Source organism: Heptranchias perlo, chromosome 23, assembly GCF_035084215.1.
Source record: "Heptranchias perlo isolate sHepPer1 chromosome 23, sHepPer1.hap1, whole genome shotgun sequence".
NCBI lineage: Eukaryota > Metazoa > Chordata > Chondrichthyes > Hexanchiformes > Hexanchidae > Heptranchias > Heptranchias perlo.
Window position 1 is genome coordinate 6,011,089 of NC_090347.1, and position 20,691 is coordinate 6,031,779.

At 47.1% G+C, this 20,691-nt stretch overlaps 1 protein-coding gene across 2 annotated transcripts in view; it reads left to right on the plus strand.

The window, feature by feature from the left end:
- prkcab (protein kinase C, alpha, b) overlaps nt 1–20,691 on the plus strand; it is a 350,330-nt gene that overhangs the window by 117,981 nt on the left and 211,658 nt on the right. The window lies entirely within an intron of this gene.

Here is a 20,691-nt window from a genome sequence, read left to right on the forward strand (position 1 = left end):
CAACGTGTTGGTGCGAGGAACGTTTTGTTTGCAGGACGGGTATTAAAAATGTAATCCACCGCAGGGGGAATCTCTTCATAAATTTGTGATGTGGAATGTACCTCTCTTCATTCGCTCTACGTTTTTCTGTCAAAACATACAGCTGGTTTGCTTGGTGTTCACGGGGTCTTGTGCGGTCTGTAGTCTGTGCCGTGCTGCTAATTCAGGGAGTTCGCCGTACTTTCTTTGTTCCCCTTCGTATGGTATATATCAGTGATTTAGACTTAAACGTATGGGGCATGATTAAGAAGTTTGCAGATGATACAAAAATTGGCCGTGTGGTTGATAGTGAGGAGGAAAGCTGTAAACTGCAGGAAGATATCAATGGACTGGTCAGGAGGGCAAAAAAGTGGCAAATGGAATTCAGTCTGGAGAATTGAGTTAATGCATTTGGGGAGGGCAAACAAGGTAAGGGAATACACAATAAATGGGGGATACTGAGAAGTGTAGAGGAACAGAGGGAGCTTGGAGTGCATGTCCACAGATCCCTGAAGGTAGCAGAACAGGTAGATAAGGTGGTTCAAAAGGCATAGGGAATGCTTTCCTTTATTAGCCGAGGCATAGAATATAAAAGCAGGGATGTTATGCTGGAACTGTATAAAACACTAGTTAGGCCACAGCTTGAATACTGTGTACAGTTCTGGTCACCACATTACAGGAAGGATGTGATAGAGAGGGTACAGAGGAGATTTACGAGGATGTTGCCAGGACTGGAGAATTTTAGCTATGAGGAAAGATTGGATAGGCTGGGGTTGTTTTCTTTGGAACAGAGGAGGCTGAGGGGTGATTTGATTAAGGTGTACAAAATGATGAGGGGCCTAAATAGAGTGGATAGGAAGGACCTATTTCCCTTAACAGGGGGCATAGATTTAAAGTAATTGGTAGAAGGATTAGAGGGGAGCTGGGGAGAAACCTTTTCACCCAGAGGGTGGTGGGGGTCTGGAACTCACTGCCTGAAAGGGTGGTAGAGGCAGAAACCCTCAACTCATTTAAAAAGTACCTGGATGTGCGCCTGAAGTGCTGTAACCTACAGGGTTATGGACCAAGTGCTGGAAAGTGGGATTAGGCTGGATTGCTCTTTTTCGGCCAGCACAGACCTGATGGGCTGAATGGCCTCCTTCTGTGCCGTATTTTTCTATGATTCCCTTTGTCACTCGACTTGGGAGGACAGGCCAGGCTGCAGCTCCCCACCATTGTCCATCGGTGCCTGGCTGACCCTCCACCAGGCCTGTCAAGCTGGAGTGGTGCAGAAAGAGATTCCTCCCCCACCTCACCCATTTCACACGGCCCTCCTAGTTGGAGTTGTTTGCTTAAGCAGAGATAGGGAGACGGGACGGGGGCCGGGTCGGCGAGGGGGGGACGGGACGGGGGCCGGGTTGGCGAGGGGGGGACGGGACGGGGGACGGGTCGGCGAGGGGGGTACGGGACGGGGGCCGGGCCGGCGAGGGGGGGACGGGACGGGGACGGGGGCCGGGCCGGCGAGGGGGGGACGGGACGGGGACGGGGGCCGGGCCGGCGAGGGGGGGACGGGACGGGGACGGGGGCCGGGCCAGGCCGGCGAGGGGGGGACGGGACGGGGACGGGGGCCGGGCCGGCGAGGGGGGGACGGGGGCCGGGTCGGGTCGGCGAGGGGGGGACGGGACGGGGACGGGGACGGGGGCCAGGCCGGCGAGGGGGGGACGGGACGGGGACGGGGGCCGGGCCAGGCCGGCGAGGGGGGGGACGGGACGGGGACGGGGGCCGGGCCGGCGAGGGGGGGACGGGGGCCGGGTCGGCGAGGGGGAGACGGGACGGGAACAGGTTGATTTATTCTGTGATTTCCTTTCTACTGAAGAGCAGTTATTTTAATGATGATCTTTAAAAGCTGCTAAAACATTCCTCGTGCCAAGTTCTTCCCAGACAATTATTATCTTTACAGAATGGTAACATATCTTGTCTATAAATCTAAATCTCTGTTATTCTATCCGACATAAAACTTTTTGCAGATATATTCCTGACTCCCAGACAGCTGGAATCTGTAACACCCTCTGGCCACTGCTTGTACCCAAAGTTGGGTTAATGTGGGTGTATTTGATTCACCTCCCCCCCCCCCCTCTCCCCAAACAAAAGACCCGAAAAGCCACACGTCTGAAATGGAAGTAACTGTCGGTGAATGAAGCAAGTTCTTTAAAATTGGGTGCGGAAGCCCCAGTGTTTGAGGGGCAAGCATCCTTTTCCCTCGTTGATTTTCCCCTCCTCTCCTGAAGGTGTCGTTGGGGTTTGTTTCACGGGTACCAGTCACCCTCGGTGCCTTGTTCCAATGGCCACTGTTCACGTGTGAGCCACTTCATGGTTGGCAGGCAGCCCAGCTTTCCATTTTCCCTCCTTTTCTCCAGAAGATATCACCTACTGGTCAGGCACTGGAAGCACTCCCAATACCTCACCTGAGTGGCCATTTGTCAGGTTTCACGTTGGACAGTGATTGTCGGCAGGCTGTTTTGCCCTGCGAGACATTACAGCCAAGACCTATTCTGTCCGCACTCAATGCCCAGACATGCTCACTGACCAATGAAAGTCACTGTTATCCAGTCTAGAGTTAAATGGGAAGTGGTGGTCTTTTACCAAAATTGAAAATGGATGACCGGTGTCTATGGGAACTAGGCCAGGCTGATTGATTTGGAAACTTTCCAGGATACAAGGGATTTGTTCTGTGTGCGAACTACCTTGTACATGGCCAAGGCATGAACAGGTTCTCGGAATCCATACATTGCATTAGTACCTGTTCACGAACATTTTATACAATAATTTCAACTGTTCTGTCCTTGATTGTGGATGACTGACAGTTCTGACTTTAGAGGTCCTTGGATAAGTAACTACTGTGGAATTCTCCCTTAATTTCTAGTTCTGGTAAGAAATTCAATCTCCTTAGTTGGACTGAGATTCACATTGTACCATCCGGAAAGTCTACCATGAGACAAATCTGATTTTTTCATCTAAAAGTTTTGTTGACTTTCAGAAAAATGTTCTTAAAAAGGGTATTTTAACATCTTGTGGACTTATTCCAATTTGATTGTTTTTAAATATTGTGCTGATTTGGTATCTTGCTGTGTCATTTGGCTTCTGTATATTATTTAACCCGTGAATAAATCGGATTAAATAATTTTAGCCTGTATGAACAAGTGTGATGATGTGGTATTTTCCACCTTTTTGGGAAGAGATGGGAGAAAGTGGTGGGCATCCCAGGAGATCTCCACGAACGATATATCTGCATTAGCGATTCAGTATTAGATCTGGGCACGCTAACCCGTACATGGCACGTGTAAGGTGACAGGTTTCAGATCGTAGGGCACTCAGTCTGCTTATAAACGCAGCCTTTTTGCACTGAGCAGACGTGTTGGAGTGTGAAGTGTGAAGCACCTTGGGATGTTTTTACTACCTTAAAGGCGCTATATAAATGCAAGCTGTTGCTCAATTTGGCCGAACTGCAACAACTGGGGAATAGAAACCTTGGTTGATTTCCCCTCTCCACCCCATCCTCCTAGTAGCCCAAAGGCATATCAATAACTTCCATTTACACAGCTCCTTTAACATAGTAAAACGTCCCAAGGTGCTACAAAGGAGCAATTTTCAAACAAAATTTGACACCGAGCCACATAAGGAGATTTTGGACAGGTGAACAAAAGCTTGGTCAAAGAGGTAGGTTTTAAGGAGCGTCTTAAAGGAGGAGAGAGAGGTAGGAGAGGCGGAGAGGTTTAGGGAGGGAATTCCAGAGCTTAGGGCCTAGGTAGCTGAAGGCACGGCCGCCATTGGTGGAGTGATTAAAATCGGGGATGCACAAGAGGCAAGAATTGGAGGAGCGCAGAGATCTCGGAGGGTTGTAGGGCTGGAGGAGGTTACAGAGATAGGGAGGGGCGAGGCCATGGAGGGATTTGGAAACAAGGATGAGAATTTTAAAATCGAGGCATTCTCTGACCGGGAACCAAAGTAGGTCGACGAGCACAGGGGTGATGGGTGAACGGGACTTGGTGCGAGTTAAGAGTTTTGGATGAGCTCAAGTTTATGGAGGGTGGAAGATGAGAGGCCGGTCAGGAGAGGGTTGGAATAGTCAAGTCCAGAGGTAGCAAAGGCATGGATGAGGGTTTCAGCAGCAGATGAGCTGAGAAAGGGGCAGAGGCGGGCGATGTTACGGAGGTGGAAGTAGCCGGTCTTGGTGATGGAGCAGATTTGTGGTCGGAAGCTCATCTCAGGGTCAAATAGGACCCCAAGGTTGCAAACGGTCTGGTTCAGCCTCAGACAGCGGCCAGGGAGAGGGAATAGAGTTTGCGGCGGAGACCAAAGACAATGGCTTCGGTCTTCCCAATATTTAGTTGGAGGAAATTTTTGTTCATCCAGTACGGAATGTCGGACAAGCAGTGTGACAAATCAGAGACGGTTGAGAGGTAGAGGGAGGTGGTGGTGAGGTAGAGCTGGATGTCGTCAGCGTACATGTGGAACCTGACCTGTTTTCGGATGATGTCGCTGAGGGGCAGCGTGTAGATGAGAAATAGGAGGGGGCTAAGGATAGATCCTTGGGGGACTCCAGAGGTAAAGGTGCAGGAGCGAGAAGAGAGACCATTGCAGGTGATTCTCTACAACTGGATAGATAGGAATAGAACCAGGCATACCTGGTTACCTGGGCTGAGAACAGCTAATTCAGCACAGACCAGGGATTGGACCTCAGATGTGCTAGGAGTACAAATCACACCTTTTAATTGTTAAAATTGTTGCAGTATCTGCTTATTTTCTGTTTCTGTTTCGACACCTTCAGTGAAACAATCCACACACCTTCGTCCCCCTGGGGCCAGGCTTTATTATTTTGTTAAAATGGAGATTGCACAGTAATACAATTCATACATAATGGATATTTTGTACTCATTTAGTAAGAGATTCTGCAAAGTAACATGTAGCAATATTGCAATTGTATAGTAAAGTTCTTCATCTAACAAGCTGTATCTGCAAACTGAATAAATTAATAGTTATCAAGTCTGGGAGGCACCTGAAAATGTTCTGTGGCTGTCAGCGTTCTTATCCCGACAGGTGCAGACTCCACGATGCTGCTCACTGTCCATCTATTAAGTCCTGAAGCTAAAGCCTATGTAACTCTCGGCACACCTGCCAATTAAATCATTGTGCTGCAGGAAAGTTACAAAACAAAGAGCCTCGAGTGGTAACATCAGTGGGCCAATAAAGGCGTTCCAACTAATTGTTAAATGAGGAATGTTACTCCTCATCACCTGACGGCAGTCTTCTCACGGGGATGGCCTTGTAGGATTGTTTTTCTAAAAAGTGGTAATTAGACTGCTCGTGTTATAAGGGGAAAGAGCAGGGGAGTGGGACTAATTGGATAGCTCTTTCAAAGAGCCAGCACAGGCACGATGGGCCAATTGGCCTCCTCCTGTGCTGTGTACCTGCTATGATAAGGTCGGCTACAATTCAAGAGTTTCGATGATCTGCATAGTGTTTCAATTCAAAATCTGATAGCCTCTATCTTAAACATGTATATAAAATAAAACGGACCTATCTAATGATCACATTTTCATTCTAAATCTAATTGAGTAACAACATGCATGCGGGTTGGGAGAGAACACAGTTAGCTCAAAGATGGAAAGCTTGTGTTTACTTGGGGAGGGGGCCGGTAATGTGAGGATCGGAATTTTAGTGTTGATAACGTAAACATGGCTGAATGACTTTGGGTTTACAAGCTACCTAGACCCTAAGCTCTGGAATTCCCTCCCTTAACCTCCTCTGCCTCTCTCACTCCTTTAAAACGCTCCTTAAAACTTACCTCTTTGACCAAGCTTTTGGTCACCTGTCCTAATATCTCCTTATGTGGCTCAGTGTCAAATTTTGTTTGATAACGCTCCTATGAAGCGCCTTGGGATGTTTTACTATGTTAAAGATACTATATAAATGGAAGTTGTTGTTGTCTTAGGGAAAGTGGAGAAAAGGAAGATGGGTCCTCTCCGTGGTTTAATGTTATTTTAGCCTCCTTGGCTTTCTCCCCTAGTGGTCAGATAGAGAATGGATTGGGACATTGCCATGGAAGAAATTGGTGGTACTGTGCTGTGTGGTATACCTAGGGTTACCAACCCTGGTTGGACGTATTCCTGGAAGTTTCATCACGCGATCTCCCGTCTCCAACTGCCCCGCCCAGTAAGATAGTCTTTCCCCCTATATCCAATGTTTTTATAACTAATAAATGAAAGTGGTCAAAGAAATTGAAAAAAAAACCTCAATCTATGATTTTTCACCGCTATGGTTTGCTCGCAGCAATGTCCAGGAGGTTAATCTTCAACTCCTGAAGACTCTAGGGCAATCCTGGAGGATTGGCAACCCTAGGTACATCCATCCTACTGGCACCTCAGCTTTCCAGTGTTGTCAGTGGAATTTCAGCACAGCATAATAATGGGTGGATGAATTCTTCATATTGTGTCCGTTTGAAGCAAGAAAATTGCCCATAGCACAATTATAAATTTTGTCCTTCCAAACTTAGGTTGTCTCCGGAGAGAGTATTTTGAGCTGTGTAACAATAATGTGAAGTAGCGATGGGTACAGGTCTGTCACCAGTGGTAGTGGATGGAGCAATTTAAGGAGATGAGTTATGATAATCACAGAAGAAGCACATTGCACAACATTTAATTGTATTTACATTTTTTTCCTAAGCTGTGTTACTACTAATAAGTTAACGCCCTGTTTCCTGTTTATTTTTAAATTGTACTTTGAAGTCTACTTGTCTTGCCTCCATTTTCCTCGTTCCACCATTGGCGGCCGTGCCTTCAGCTGCCTGGGAACAAATCTCTGGAATTCCCTCCCTAAACCTCTCCACCTCTCTACCTCTCTCTCCTCCTTTAAGATGCTGCTTAAAACCTGACTGTTTGACCAAGCTTTTGGTCATCTGTCCTAATATCTCTATGTGGCTCGGTGTCAAATTTTGTTTGATAATCACTCCTGTGAAGCGCCTTTGGACGTTTTACTACATTAAAGGCGCTATATAAATGCAAGTTATTGTTATATGGAAGGAGATGGAAAGCCCTGAAACAGGCTGTAGGCCTGCACTGGAGGCTTAGTTTGGCACTCAACCATGACTAGAATTGTTGAGGTTATTGGCTGGTGTGTATCACTTTAGTGCCAGATGAAAATGTCAGTGTAACAGAGTGGTGCAATGTTACAGCATCCCCAGAGGAATATTTAGACCTGCCCTGCGTCCACCCCAGCCCTCCCCGATGCCCTGTAAATGAGAACTCGGAAAGGAGGCTGATCCCAATCTTGTTGACTGCTGCCTGGGTTTTGCTGGTTTACAGATCTCCATCATCCAGTTATGTGGGCTAATTAACAATGGTTGAGTTTCTTGGGGAAAAGGATAGAACCATGGAAACCAAAAGCAGGCTCATCAGTCCGCCAGCTCTCGTAATACATCTCTCTCTTTCTATCTATCTATCTATCTATCTATCTATCTATCTATCTATCTATATCTATACATACATACATACATACATACACACACACCATCGAGCTCTGTAATTGCATCGCTCGTAATGGTAGCATTGTGTAGCTGGTGATTGTCAGCGTATTGGCACTGTTCCTGTATTCCTGCCCTCTACACCGTATGGCTTGCACAAAGCCTCCCTCTCACCCCTGCGGAGCACCTGAAGGCTTGGACACCAGCTGAAGGTGTTGACATATCCCGGATTCTTTTGTTTTGTCTTTCAAACAGCTCAGTTAGCTGATAAGGGGATGTGATGGATGTACCTGGATGTAATAGGAAGTGACTGGTTAATCCAGATTCCTGTGCAATGAATCACTACTAGAAAATTGTTGACATTTCTGTTACAAAAAAGGAAGAGGCTCGGCTCAGATATTTTGTTAGTTCATTCCAAGTTACTGATGTAATTATTAGCATTCAGGACTTGCAAAAAAAAAACAACTTAAAAGGTGAAAGACTTTAAATAATTGCTGAGACTGCATTCAAACGGGAAGCATTAAGACTAAATAAAATTGTATTTATATAGTTCCATATCTCTCAGAAGCATCTCAAATTACCTCACTTTGAAGTGCAATGAATGTTGCTTTGTAACTAAAGGCAACAGTCACAAACAACAATGACCAGTTAATCTGCTTGTGGTGGTGTTGGTTGAGGGATGTTGGCCAGGACTCCGGGAGAACGCCCAGCCCTTCTTAGAATGTTACCATGGGATCTTTAACGAACAGATAGGGTCTTAGTTTGAAGTCTTCCCCAAAGGGCAGCACCTCTGGCAGTGCAGCACTCCCTCAGTACGACACTGAAGTGTCAGCCTGGATAATACGCTCATGTCCTGGAGTGGGGCTCAAACCCATGACTGTCCGAAACCAAATGGACCAAATTGACAATACCTTATGAATGCTTTTTTGTTAATATAACCCAGGTAATGAAGAGAAATGTAGTGTTTCCCAGAACGTGTGTTCCTGTACTTAGCCAGTGTATCAGCCTTCGGTCCTGAATGGAGACTGTTTCTCTTTTGGGCTCCGATACACTCACACCCGTCGTTTCCATCAGTGGTCTGGGTGCTGAAACCAAAGGCAAAGTTGTCAGATTTGTAAATGACACCGAAATGGGGAGAGCAGAAAGACATCGATGGGGACAGTGAGCAATTTGGATAATTTATGCAAATGTGCTGATAGATGACAGGTGAAATTTAATGCTGACCTATTAAGTGTTGAACATTGGGTGAAATAATGTGCATCATGGTACAAAATGAGCGCTGTCAGATTAGTACAAGGAGACTTGGCAAGAACCTGAGCGTAAATAGTGCATTTGTCTTGTACAATGCAGTGGGTGATTTAAACACTAACTAAATGCTGGGATACGAAGATACAACAGTGGAAAACATAGAATCCTAGAATTTACAGCACAGGAGGAGGCTATTTGGTCCATTGTGCCTGAGCTGCTGCTAACTTTTCAACTGCAGCTATCTGCTTTAATCCCATTTCTCGGTCCCTTTCCCTGTATTATTTATATCCATTCTTTTCAGATACTTCTCCAATTCCTTTTCACCCTCTCAAAACTTTTCAGAATTTTGAAAGCCTCTCTAAGATCCCCTCTTAATCTTTTCTGTAACAGTGAAAAGTCCCCAATTTTTCAAGCCGTTTCTTCATGGCTATAACCTTTTATTACTGTTTAATTCCAGGGAATCTTCACTGTCCCCTTTCCATAGTTCTGATATCCTTCCTATAATGGGGCGCCCAGAACTGCACATGGTACTCCAATTATGGTCTAACCAATGTTTTGGACAAACCCATTCTTTATTCTCTATTCACTGCCCCTGTGTGTAAACCCAGAATACCATTTCCCATTTTATGGCTTTTTACTGCACTCAATCCCATTTTAAAGATCCGTGTAACTCTGTCTCTAGTTATCTCTGTCTCTAGTTATCTCTGTCTCTAGTTATCTCTGTCTCTAGTTATCTCTGTCTCTCCAATCTGTTAATAATCTTACTGTTTAGGGTTTATTTCCTTTCACTTTTTTCCAAAATATACCACTGTGCTTCACATTTCTCTGCTATGAAATGCATCTGTCACACTCATCGGAAAAAGATCCATTTAGCCCTATTCTCTGCTTTCTGTCCCTCATTGTAAACAATTTTACAACACCAAGTTATTGTCCAACAAATTTATTTTAAATTTCACAAGCTTTCGGAGGCTTGCTCCTTCCTCAGGTGAATGTTGTGGAAATGAAATCTTCGAATCCTTCGCATTTATAAATCACAGAACAATGCCTGGTGATTACTGCCCATTGCCTAGGCAATCACAGTGAGCAGACAGAGAGGTGTCACCTACAAGGCCACCGAATATACAAACCCCCCAAAAAAAAAGAGAGAGAGAGGCAGAGACATAGAGACATCTGGAAGGAAGACAGCAACTGACCCGTTATATTAAAAACAGATAACATTTGTTCGCTGGTGGGGTTACGTGTAGCGTGACATGAACCCAAGATCCCGGTTGAGGCTGTCCTCATGGGTGTGGAACTTGTCTATCAATTTCTGCTCGATGATTTTGCGTTGTCGTGTGTCTCGAAGGCCGCCTTGGAGTATGCTTACCCGAAGGTCGGTGGCTGAATGTCCTTGACTGCTGAAGTATTCCCCGACTGGGAGGGAACCCTCCTGTCTGGCGATTGTTGCGCGGTGTCCGTTCATCCGTTGTCGCAGCGTCTGCATGGTCTCGCCAATGTACCATGCTCTGGGGCATCCAATGTACCATGCCCAGTGTACATTGGCGAGACCATGCAGACGCTGCGACAACGAATGAACGGACACCGCGCAACAATCGCCAGACAGGAGGGTTCCCTCCCAGTCGGGGAACACTTCAGCAGTCATGGACATTCAGCCACCGACCTTTGGGTAAGCATACTCCAAGGCGGCCTTCGAGACACACGACAACGCAAAATCGTCGAGCAGAAATTGATAGCCAAGTTCCGCACCCATGAGAACGGCCTCAACCGGGATCTTGGGTTCATGTCACGCTACACGTAACCCCACCAGCGAACAAATGTTATCTGTTTTTAATATAACGGGCCATTTGCTGTCTTCCTTCCGGATGTCTCTATGTCTCTGCCTCTTTTTTTTGGGGGGTTTGTATATTCGGTGGCCTTGTAGGTGACACCTCTCTGTCTGCTCACTGTGATTGCCTTGGCAACGGGCAGTAATCACCAGGCATTGTTCTGTGATTTATAAATGTGAAGGATTCGAAGATTTCATTTCCACAACATTCACCTGAGGAAGGAGGAAGCCTCTGAAAGCTTGTGAAATTTAAAATAAATTTGTTGGACTATAACTTGGTGTTGTAAAATTGTTTACAATTGTCAACCCCAGTCCATCACCGGCATCTCCACATTCTGTCCCCCAGCCATCTCTCTACCCACAGAGTGGGAGAGTTAGAATAGGGGAGAGGGAGGGAAGAGCTCGGCTGGGGGGAGGGAGGGAGGGAAGAGCTCAGGGGGAGAATTTGCCTTTTCCCAACCCTTGACTTTTCTTGTGTTCCCAGTGTTCTCCCATCCATCCTGAAAGCTCTGATTTGTGCTGGGGTTGAATTCCACACTTGATGGTTGCTCTCCAGTATCTCACTCAAGTGCCCGTTCTTCATGTGGCAGAGGCGTGACACAGAGTGGTAGGGAAGGGTAGGTGTGTGGCACAGAGATTGGCCAGGAGAGGATAAGTGCAAGGTACAGGGACATTGGATGGGGAGGTGAATGTATGGAACAGGGGAAACAACTAGGGAAAGGGGAGATAAGACTCCATTTAAATGGAGGCGTTTCAAAGTCTTGGTATCCGTTGTTAAATTTTCCCAGCTTAAAAAGGAAACAAAGATCTATCTGCGAACCCAGTCAGACACCGATAATAACAGAGGCACGAGGAGAAAACCATTTATGAAACTCTTCCGTCAGCAGCACTCCCAGGGCACCATTAATTCAGATTAGTGCGTCTCTGAGCAGCTCACGTCATGATCTTGTTTTCATCGGTTGCTGGAGTCTGCCTGAGTTCCATGTTGTGTGAGTTACACTTGTTGTCGGTGGTTAGTGTGATCCACACAGAGCTGTTATGGAGAGAGATGCCACCACTGTGCAAACAGGAGATAGCAAGTGGGGGAAGGGGAGAGGCACAGAGGGGGAGAAAGATCGAGGGAGAGTCTCACGGACCTCTCACCCCAGTGGGGGGGTAGGATTGAGTGTGAGATCAACTCTTTAACTCAACAAACTGATTGCATCCTCATTCCCATTCATCCTACGTTTGTATTTTGTAAAATATACTAGCCGTGTGTGCTCACACACTCGATCTCTCTCTATCCCTGTTTTTCCTCTCCCTCCCGTTCTTCTCTTCATTGCCCCTCTCCTCACACTCCTTCCATTTTGCTCTCCCTCCTGCTTTCTCTTTCTCTCCCTCACCCTCTTTTTCTCTCAACACTCTCTTCCCCCCCCTCTTTTTCTGCCTCTCCGTCTCTCTATCCCTTCCTTCCCCCCCGTTGGGGTGAGAGGCCCGTGAGACTCTTCCCCCATCTGTGCCTCTTTAACAGCGCAGTGGGAACCGGTTATGAAATATAAGGTATCCCAGCGAGGCATTAGAAGGATAAAAGACTGTGGGGGGGCGGGGAAGGTTGGGAAAGGTGTGAAAAGAGAAAGCCCAAGATAACGTTCTGGGCAGGGAACCCCCGCGGAGCCGTGTTCTGATGAAGGAACCACACCCTAAGGGTCCACCGGCCCCCGCACCCCCCCCGCCCCCACCTCCCTGGACACAGACAGACCCACTCCACATCCACACCACCCCCCTGCCAAAAGGAAATGGGGGCTGTGGGTGCCCAGGAGGAAGGTGAGATACTGTCGTTGAAGCTTGCGTTGAGTTTGGTTGGACTAGTGTCGGACTCCAAAGGCAGAGGCCAGCGCAGGAATCGAAGGGAGAATTAACATGGCGAGCCACAGGGAGGTCAAGGTCACACTTGTGGACAGAGCAGTAATCCAATCTGCATTTGATGGAGGAGACCACACACCATGAACAAAGTGAACTAGATTGGAGGTAATGGATGAAAATTGTTGTCTGACGTGGAAGGACGTCTCAGGGTCCCGGGCGGTGGTATGGGAGGAGGTGAATGGCCATCGAGGCAGGTCCTGTCTCCATTTCTCTCTGTCCTGTTCCGGTTGTCGCACTCAAACTGTCTTTCGAAAAACCCGGCCCCTTTCACCGCTTGGAGTTTGTGTGAATGTTGTGGTTGGTGGGCGAGACTGTCCCGTAGTGCGGTCATGTTTAAAGTGGGCGAGGTGAGGAGTTTGCATATTTTTTGCCAAGTATTCCATAGGCTGCGTTCTTTGCATAATGTTCTTGTTGTTTGGTGATAGTTGGGGGCATAAATGTCAGACCTGGAATGTGGTTGGGAAAGAGGATGAAGAACAAATTGACAAAGTAGCACAGCGCCAGGGCCCGCTCCGGGGCGGGGAGGGGGATGTGTTGCTACGGCAGCGAAAGGGGCCGAGGTTCGGTTGCCATATTGCTGAGCTGAAGGTGGGCTGTGAGCACCTCCCTGTGGCTGGGTGAGGGAGGGTCAGACCCAGGCCACTACTCTGCAGTCCCTCGTGGTCTGCTCTAGACTGGTATTGGCGGAGCTCTGCGTGTATCTCACCTGCCTGCTTTCTCTGCCACAGGTGATGGGTATTTCAGAGCACGTAATCCAGGCTGACGCTCCCAGTGCAGTACCGAGGGCACGCTGCACTGTCGGAGGGGCCGTCTTTTGGGTGAGACGTTAAACCGAGGTCCTGTCTGCCTTCTCGGGTGGATGTGAAAGATCCCATGGCACTATCTCGAGGAAGAGCAAGGGAGTTCTCCCCAGTGTCCTGACCAACATTTATTATAAACCAACATCCCTGGTCAACCAATATCACCAAAAAAAAACCCAGATTATCTGATCATTATCACATTGCTGTTTGTGGGATCTTGCTCTGCGCAAATTGACTGCCACATTTCTTGCATTACAACAGTGACTGCACTTCAAAAGTACTTCATTGGCTGTAAAACGCTTTGGGACGTCCTGTGGTCATGAAAGGTGCTATAGAAATGGGCGTCTGCCTCCGTCTCTGCGTCTGCCTCCGTCTCTGCGTCTGCCTCCGTCTCTGCGTCTGCCTCCGTCTCTGCGTCTGCCTCCGTCTCTGCGTCTGCCTCCGTCTCTGCCTGTCTGTCTGCTTTCTTTCTGAAAAGAGAGGGGAATCAAACGCCTTTGTATGGGAGGATGTTGTGTTCAGGATTTCAGATAGTTAGGAGCAAGATCAATTTGATGCTACTTGCTAATGACACGTTGCCATAGTGACAGTACAGGCCTCTACTTTTGCTGGAGAAAAGCTGGTGACACAACAACACTGGAGCTCCCTTGACTTCCCAAGAAAAGCAGATTGTTTGCCAGCAGCAATTTCTCTGTAGTTTTCTGGCAACTTCTTCATAATGATCCCAGCAACATAATCATTTACTTACTTTTAAGATGTCTCAAAACATTTTGGCCAGAGCGACCTTGTTCCCTGCGAACCACAGGCCCAGAGTCGTTCCAAGACAGGACTGGGCTCCCCTACGCTTTGTGTCAGCTCCAATATAAAAAAATGGAGAGTGCCTGTTGATCTCAGCTGGGGCAGCAGCACCATCATCCTCGGTGCCTCTGGGCGAGGGAGGGGAAAGAAAGACTTGCATTTATATAGTAACTTTCACAACCTCAGACGTTCTACAGCCAATGAAGTACTTTTGAAGTGAAGTCACTGTTGGAATTTAGGCAATGCAGCAGCCAATTTGCACACAGCAAGATCCCACAAGCAGCAATGTGATAATCATAGAGTCGTAGAAAGTTACGGCACAGAAGGAGGCCATTCGGCCCATCGTGTCTGTGCCAGCCGAAAAAGAGCTATCCAGCTTAATCCCACTTTCCAGCACTTGGTCCGTAGCCTGTAGGTTATGGCACTTCAAGTGCTCGTCCAAGTACTTTTTAAATGAGTTGAGGGTTTCTGCCTCCACCACCCTTTCAGGCAGTGAGTTCCAAACCCCCACCACCTTTGGGTGAAAAAATTTCTCTTCAGCTCCCCTCTAATCTTTCTACCAATTACTTTAAATCTATGCCCCCTGGTCACTGACTCCTCTGCTAAGGGAAACAGGTCCTTCCTATCCACTCTATTTAGGCCCCTCATAATTTTATACACCTCAATCAAATCACCCCTCAGCCTCCTTTTGTTCCAAAGAAAACAACCCCAGCCCATCCAATCTTTCTTCATAGCTAAAATTCTCCAGTCCTGGCAACATCCCCGTAAATCTCCTCTGTACCCTCTCTAGTGCAATCACATCTTTCCTGTAATGTGGTGACCAGAACTGTGCGCAGTACTCAAGCTGTGGCCTAACCAGTGTTTTATACAGTTCTAGCATAACCTCCCTGCTTTTATATTCTGTGCCTCGGCTAATAAAGGAAAGTATCCCGTATGCCTTTTTAACCACCTTATCTGCCTGTCCTGCTACCTTCAGGGATCTGTGGACATGCACTCCAAGGTCCCTTTGTTCCTCTACACCTCTCAGTATCCTCCCATTTATTGTGTATTCCCTTGTTTTGTTTGCCCTCCCCAAATGCATTACCTCACACTTCTCCGGATTGAATTCCATTTGCCACTGTTTCTGCCCACCTGACCAGTCCAATGATATCGTCCTGCAGTTTACAGCTTTCCTCCTCACTATCAACCACACGGCCAATTTTTGTATCATCAGCAAACTTCTTGATCAAGCCCCCCACACTCAAGTCCAAATCATTTATATATACCACGAAAAGCAAGGGACGTAGTACTGAACCTTGTGGAATCCCATTGGAAACAGCCTTCCAGTCGCAAAAATACCCGTCGACCATTAACCTTTGCTTCCTGCCACTGAGTCAATTTTGGATCCAACTTGCCACTTTCCCTTGGATCCCATGGGCTTTTACTTTTTAGACCAGCCTGCCATGTGGGACCTTGTCAAAAGCCTTGCTAAAATCCATGTACACTACATCAAATGCACTACCCTCATCGACCCTCCTTGTTACCTCCTCAAAAAATTCAATCAAGTTAGTCCTTCCCTTAGCAAATCCATGTTGACTGTCCTTGATTAACCCGTGCCTTTCTAAATGACGATTTATGCTGTCCCTCAGAATTGATTCCAATAATTTGCCCGTCACTGAGGTTAGACCGACTGGCCTATAATTATTAGGTCTACCTCTTTCTCCCTTTTTTTTTTAAACCATTGTACAATGTTAGCAGTCCTCCAATTCTCCAGCACCGCACCTGTAGCCAGGGAGGATTGGAAAATGATGGTCAGAGCCTCTGCTATTTCCTCCCTGGCTTCTTTTAACAGCTGGGGATACATTTCATCCGGGCCTGGCGATTTATCTACTTTCAAAGATGCTAATCCCCTTACTAATTCCTCTCTCACTATGTTTATCCCATCCAATAATCCACACTCCTCCTCCTTAACTACAATCTCTGCATTGTCCCTCTCTTTTGTGAAGACAGACGCAAAGTATTCATTAAGAACCATACCCACATCTTCCGCCTCCACACTTAGTTTACCTTTTTGGTCTCTAATAGGCCCTACTCTTTCCTTAGTTATCCTCTTGCTCTTTATGTATTTATAAAACATTTTTGGATTTTTCTTAATTTTACTTGCCTGTATATTTTCATGCCCTCTTTTTGCTTTCCTAATTTCCTTTTTAATTTCACCCCTGCACTTTCTATACTCCTCTAGGCTTTCTGCAGTATTGAGCTCTCGGTGTCTCTGACATAAGCTTCCCTTTTTTGCCTTATCTTACCCTGTCCGCTCCTTGACATCCAGGGGGCTCGAGATTCGGCATTCCCACACTTTCTCTTCGTGGGAACATATTTGCTCTGAACCCTCACTATCTCCCCCTTGAATGCCTCCCACTGCTCTGACACTGATTTACCTTCAAGTAGCTGTTTCCAGTCCACTTTTGCTAAATCACTTCTCAGCTTAGTAAAATTGGCCGTTACCCAGTTGAGAACTTTAACTCCTGTTCTATCTTTGTCCTTTTCCATAACTATGCTAAATCTAACTGAATTATGATCACTACCACCAAAATGCTCTCCCACTGATACTCCCTTCCACCTGCCCAGCCTCATTCTCTAAAACTAAATCCAGAACTGCCCCCCCTCTCGTTGGGCTTGCTACGAACTGGCTAAAAAGTTCTCCTGAATGCAATTTAAGAATTCTGTGCCCTCTATACCTTTTACACTGACCTGATAATCTGTTTTAGTGGTGTTGGTTGAGGAATAAATATTGACCAGGGAGAACTCCCCTATTACTCTTCGAAGTAATGCCATGGGATCTTTTACATCCACCTGAGAGGGCAGACGGGGCCTTGTTTTAAAGTCTCATCTGAAAGGCGGCACTTCCGACAGTGCAGCACTCCCTCAGCACTGCGCTGGAAGTGTCGGCCTGGATGATGTGCTCAAGTCTCTGGAGTGGGGCTCGAACCCACAACCTTCTGAGAGTGCTGCCCACTGAGCCATGGCAGCCAAGGGGGGTGGGGGGTGGCTGACGATTGCTACCCACTGTATCGGTGTGTGTGTGTGTGTGTGTGTGTGTGTGTGTGTGTGTGTGTAGATGGGTGAGGGTAGGATCAGGGTCTGCAACGATGCTCACTGGGGTTGACTACCCTGCCGCTACTCGCTGTCTCACATATGAAGAATAGCCTCTTGGATGAAGTTCTGGAGGAAGTGGGCACCCATGGCACAGACCAGGGACTGAATGTGAAACCCTCCTGGTCCCAGTTCAGTTCCACACTAGCTACAGCAAGTCTTTGGAGAATTCAGAACTGAACTTGGTGTTACTTTGTTTACCAGTATTCTTGGTCCTGTGCGTGCGTGAGATGGAATCCAATGATTAATGGTTCTGTTTGTTTTTGAAACATGTTGCTGTCTGAAGCTGCACAGATTATACCTTCCACTACCCTTGTCCCACAAGAGAGGGATGAGATACAAAGCAAGTAGTCCCTAAAACATACCGGCAAACTCAGGCTTTACACGTCCCTCAAGCTTTAGCCACGTGACCCAGCTGGAAAGGGACCGACTGATTAAATTAAAATGTTGATGGACAGGATTGTACTCGTTCAGCGAGGGTCAGTGGTCGAGTGACCCATGGCCATGTGTCAATCGGACAGATCAGCAACGTCCCCAAGAGACAAGGGACTGAAAACAGTGGCAGGACGAGTGTAAACAGACAGTAGTCATGACGGATAAAGCCTGGGCGTTAAACAAATAGTTTTTCTGTATAATTCCATGATAACCTTGCTGGTAGAGGCGGTAGCTCACCCAAGTGGCTGTTCTTCAATTGTACGTCTGCGCAGGTGAGTTGTTCAACCACGGAGGGCATCGCAGCAGAACCTGACCCTATCCTCACCTGATGTCTCCCCACGTACATTTTACATCACTGGACGGAAATCAGGAGCAGGAGCACAAGCTAATTATCCCCGCGTCCCCCCCCCCCCCCCGCCTTTTAATGCAGGGATGCTGAGGCCAATTTCAATGCTCTATCACTGATAGGCTGACTCAGCTCAGTATGAAATTGAACCCAGTACTGCATTGCTCAGGACCACACTGGGATATGTCTCGGTCCTGCAGTTACATGTGGAGACATGTCTAGTTCATGCAGTTACATGTGGAGACATGTCTAGTTCATGCAGTTACATGTGGAGACATGTCTAGTTCATGCAGTTACATGTGGAGACATGTCTAGTTCATGCAGTTACATGTGGAGACATGTCTAGTTCATGCAGTTACATGTGGAGACATGTCTAGTTCATGCAGTTACATGTGGAGACATGTCTAGTTCATGCAGTTACATGTGGAGACATGTCTAGTTCATGCAGTTACATGTGGAGACATGTCTAGTTCATGCAGTTACATGTGGAGACATGTCTAGTTCATGCAGTTACATGTGGAGACATGTCTGGGTCCTGCAGTTACATCTGGTGACATGTCTTGGTCCTGCAATTACATCTGGTGACATGTCTTGGTCATGCAATTACACGTGGAGACCTATCTAGGTCATGCAGTTACACACAGAGACATGTCTAGGTCATGCGGTTATCATTCACAATAGTTACCCAGAGTTTATTCCCATTTACGTCTGATCAAAAACTCAATCTCCGTGTGCTGGGTATTAGCTAATAAATTTACCGATTAACCCTGCTCATCACACAAGTAAAAGTAACAAAGCAGTGCCTGTTTTTTTTCTGACTAGATATCCTTGGATGTTCGAGCCCCCTGATGTACCGTTTTGAGATGGTTACAGATGTGGGGGTGTTGCGAGTGGCTGCGTGACCGAGGGGCCGGGATTAGGCTCACACTTAACAATTTTCCCACCCGCTGCGCTCTGACACTCTCTCCGCCGGAAAGAAAGGCGAACGGATCCTCCAGAAGAAATTAGCTCAGGAGCGGGCGGTGGATCGGGAGGCTTTGCCAGCTGTGTGGCTGGTAGCAGGATCTCAGCCTGCTGTCCCCCTCACTCCTCCTCCCAAACCATCCCTTGGGTAAGGAATGCTGCAAGGCCCAGAGAGGAATAAAAATGAACATATTGAGAGAGTGCGGTGTTTGTACAGTGCTGTGAACTGTACAGTTTTTGTTCTGTTATCGAGTTTAGGAATGTGCTTTTAACAGTATATTCTGTCCCTACTATTACAAAGTGAACTGCGTCTGAACAGCCCACTAAAAATAAACACTCTTTTTATTCTCTGCACAGGATACAGCAGTCGTAGTTAATCCTGAATGCACCTTATGCCCAGGACCCTAACTTAAGAAAATCTGAAATCTTCCCGAGCTCTCAAGGGTTGACAATGTCCCACCAATAACCATCCCTCCCTCCTCGCCACTCCCCGTGAGGATTGAGGGTGACGAGCATTGGACTGAACTTGGCCAAGGAAACTTAGGTGTGATGTGAAAAGGGAATGTGGATTAAACACACACTGAATCACTAGAGTGGGCACTGACAGTGGCACATCAACACAGAGGGAGCACAGCTTTGGGGGGGGTCGCCTCATCAAAAGGCAATTTCACAGTTGAACAGCAACTCAAACTGAGCTGGGATTCTGGGACGCAAAACAAACCGATTCTTTCGAAACTGGCACCGAAGGCAGCAGCTCTGAGGCTGGAATTACACTGTGCTCAGTACAAAGTCAAACGGGTATAAGACAGTCTCCTGGAGCGGACCTGCTCCTCAGACTATCAGTGTGCTGCGCCCTACATATTGTGTAAGGAGTCGCACAACTCCAGGTTATAGTCCAACAGCTTTATTTGAAATCACAAGCTTTCATTGATTTCAAATGAAGCTGTTGGACTATAGCCTGGTGTTGTGCGGCTCCTTTACATTTGTCCACCCCAGTCCATCACCGGCATCTCCACATCATGGTGCAACTAGTGCCACCACCTTGACCCAAACGTGGTGACCATGCCCTGAGTGTCCTCACTCGGAGCCTCGGGTTTGAGTAGGACTGTGTCGCCATCCTTTTTTTGGGTCTGGTTTTGAAGGGATTATAGAATCATAGAAGAATCATAGAAGTTACAACATGGAAACAGGCCCTTCGGCCCAACATGTCCATGTCGCCCAGTTTATACCACTAAGCTAGTCCCAATTGCCTGCACTTGGCCCATATCCCTCGATACCCATCTTCCCCATGTAACTGTCCAAATGCTTTTTAAAAGACAAAATTGTACCCGCCTCTACTACTGCCTCTGGCAGCTCGTTCCAGACACTCACCACCCTTTGAGTGAAAAAATTGCCCCTCTGGATCCTTTTGTATCTCTCCCCTCTCACCTTAAATCTGTGCCCCCTCGTTATAGACTCCCCTACCTTTGGGAAAAGATTTTGACTATCGACCTTATCTATGCCCCTCATTATTTTATAGACTTCTATAAGATCACCCCTTAACCTCCTACTCTCCAGGGAATAAAGTCCCAGTCTGTCTAACCTCTCCCTGTAAGTCAAACCATCAAGTCCCGGTAGCATCCTAGTAAATCTTTTCTGCACTCTTTCTAGTTTAATAATATCCTTTCTATAATAGGGTGACCAGAACTGTACACAGTACTCCAAGTGTGGCCTCACCAATGCCCTG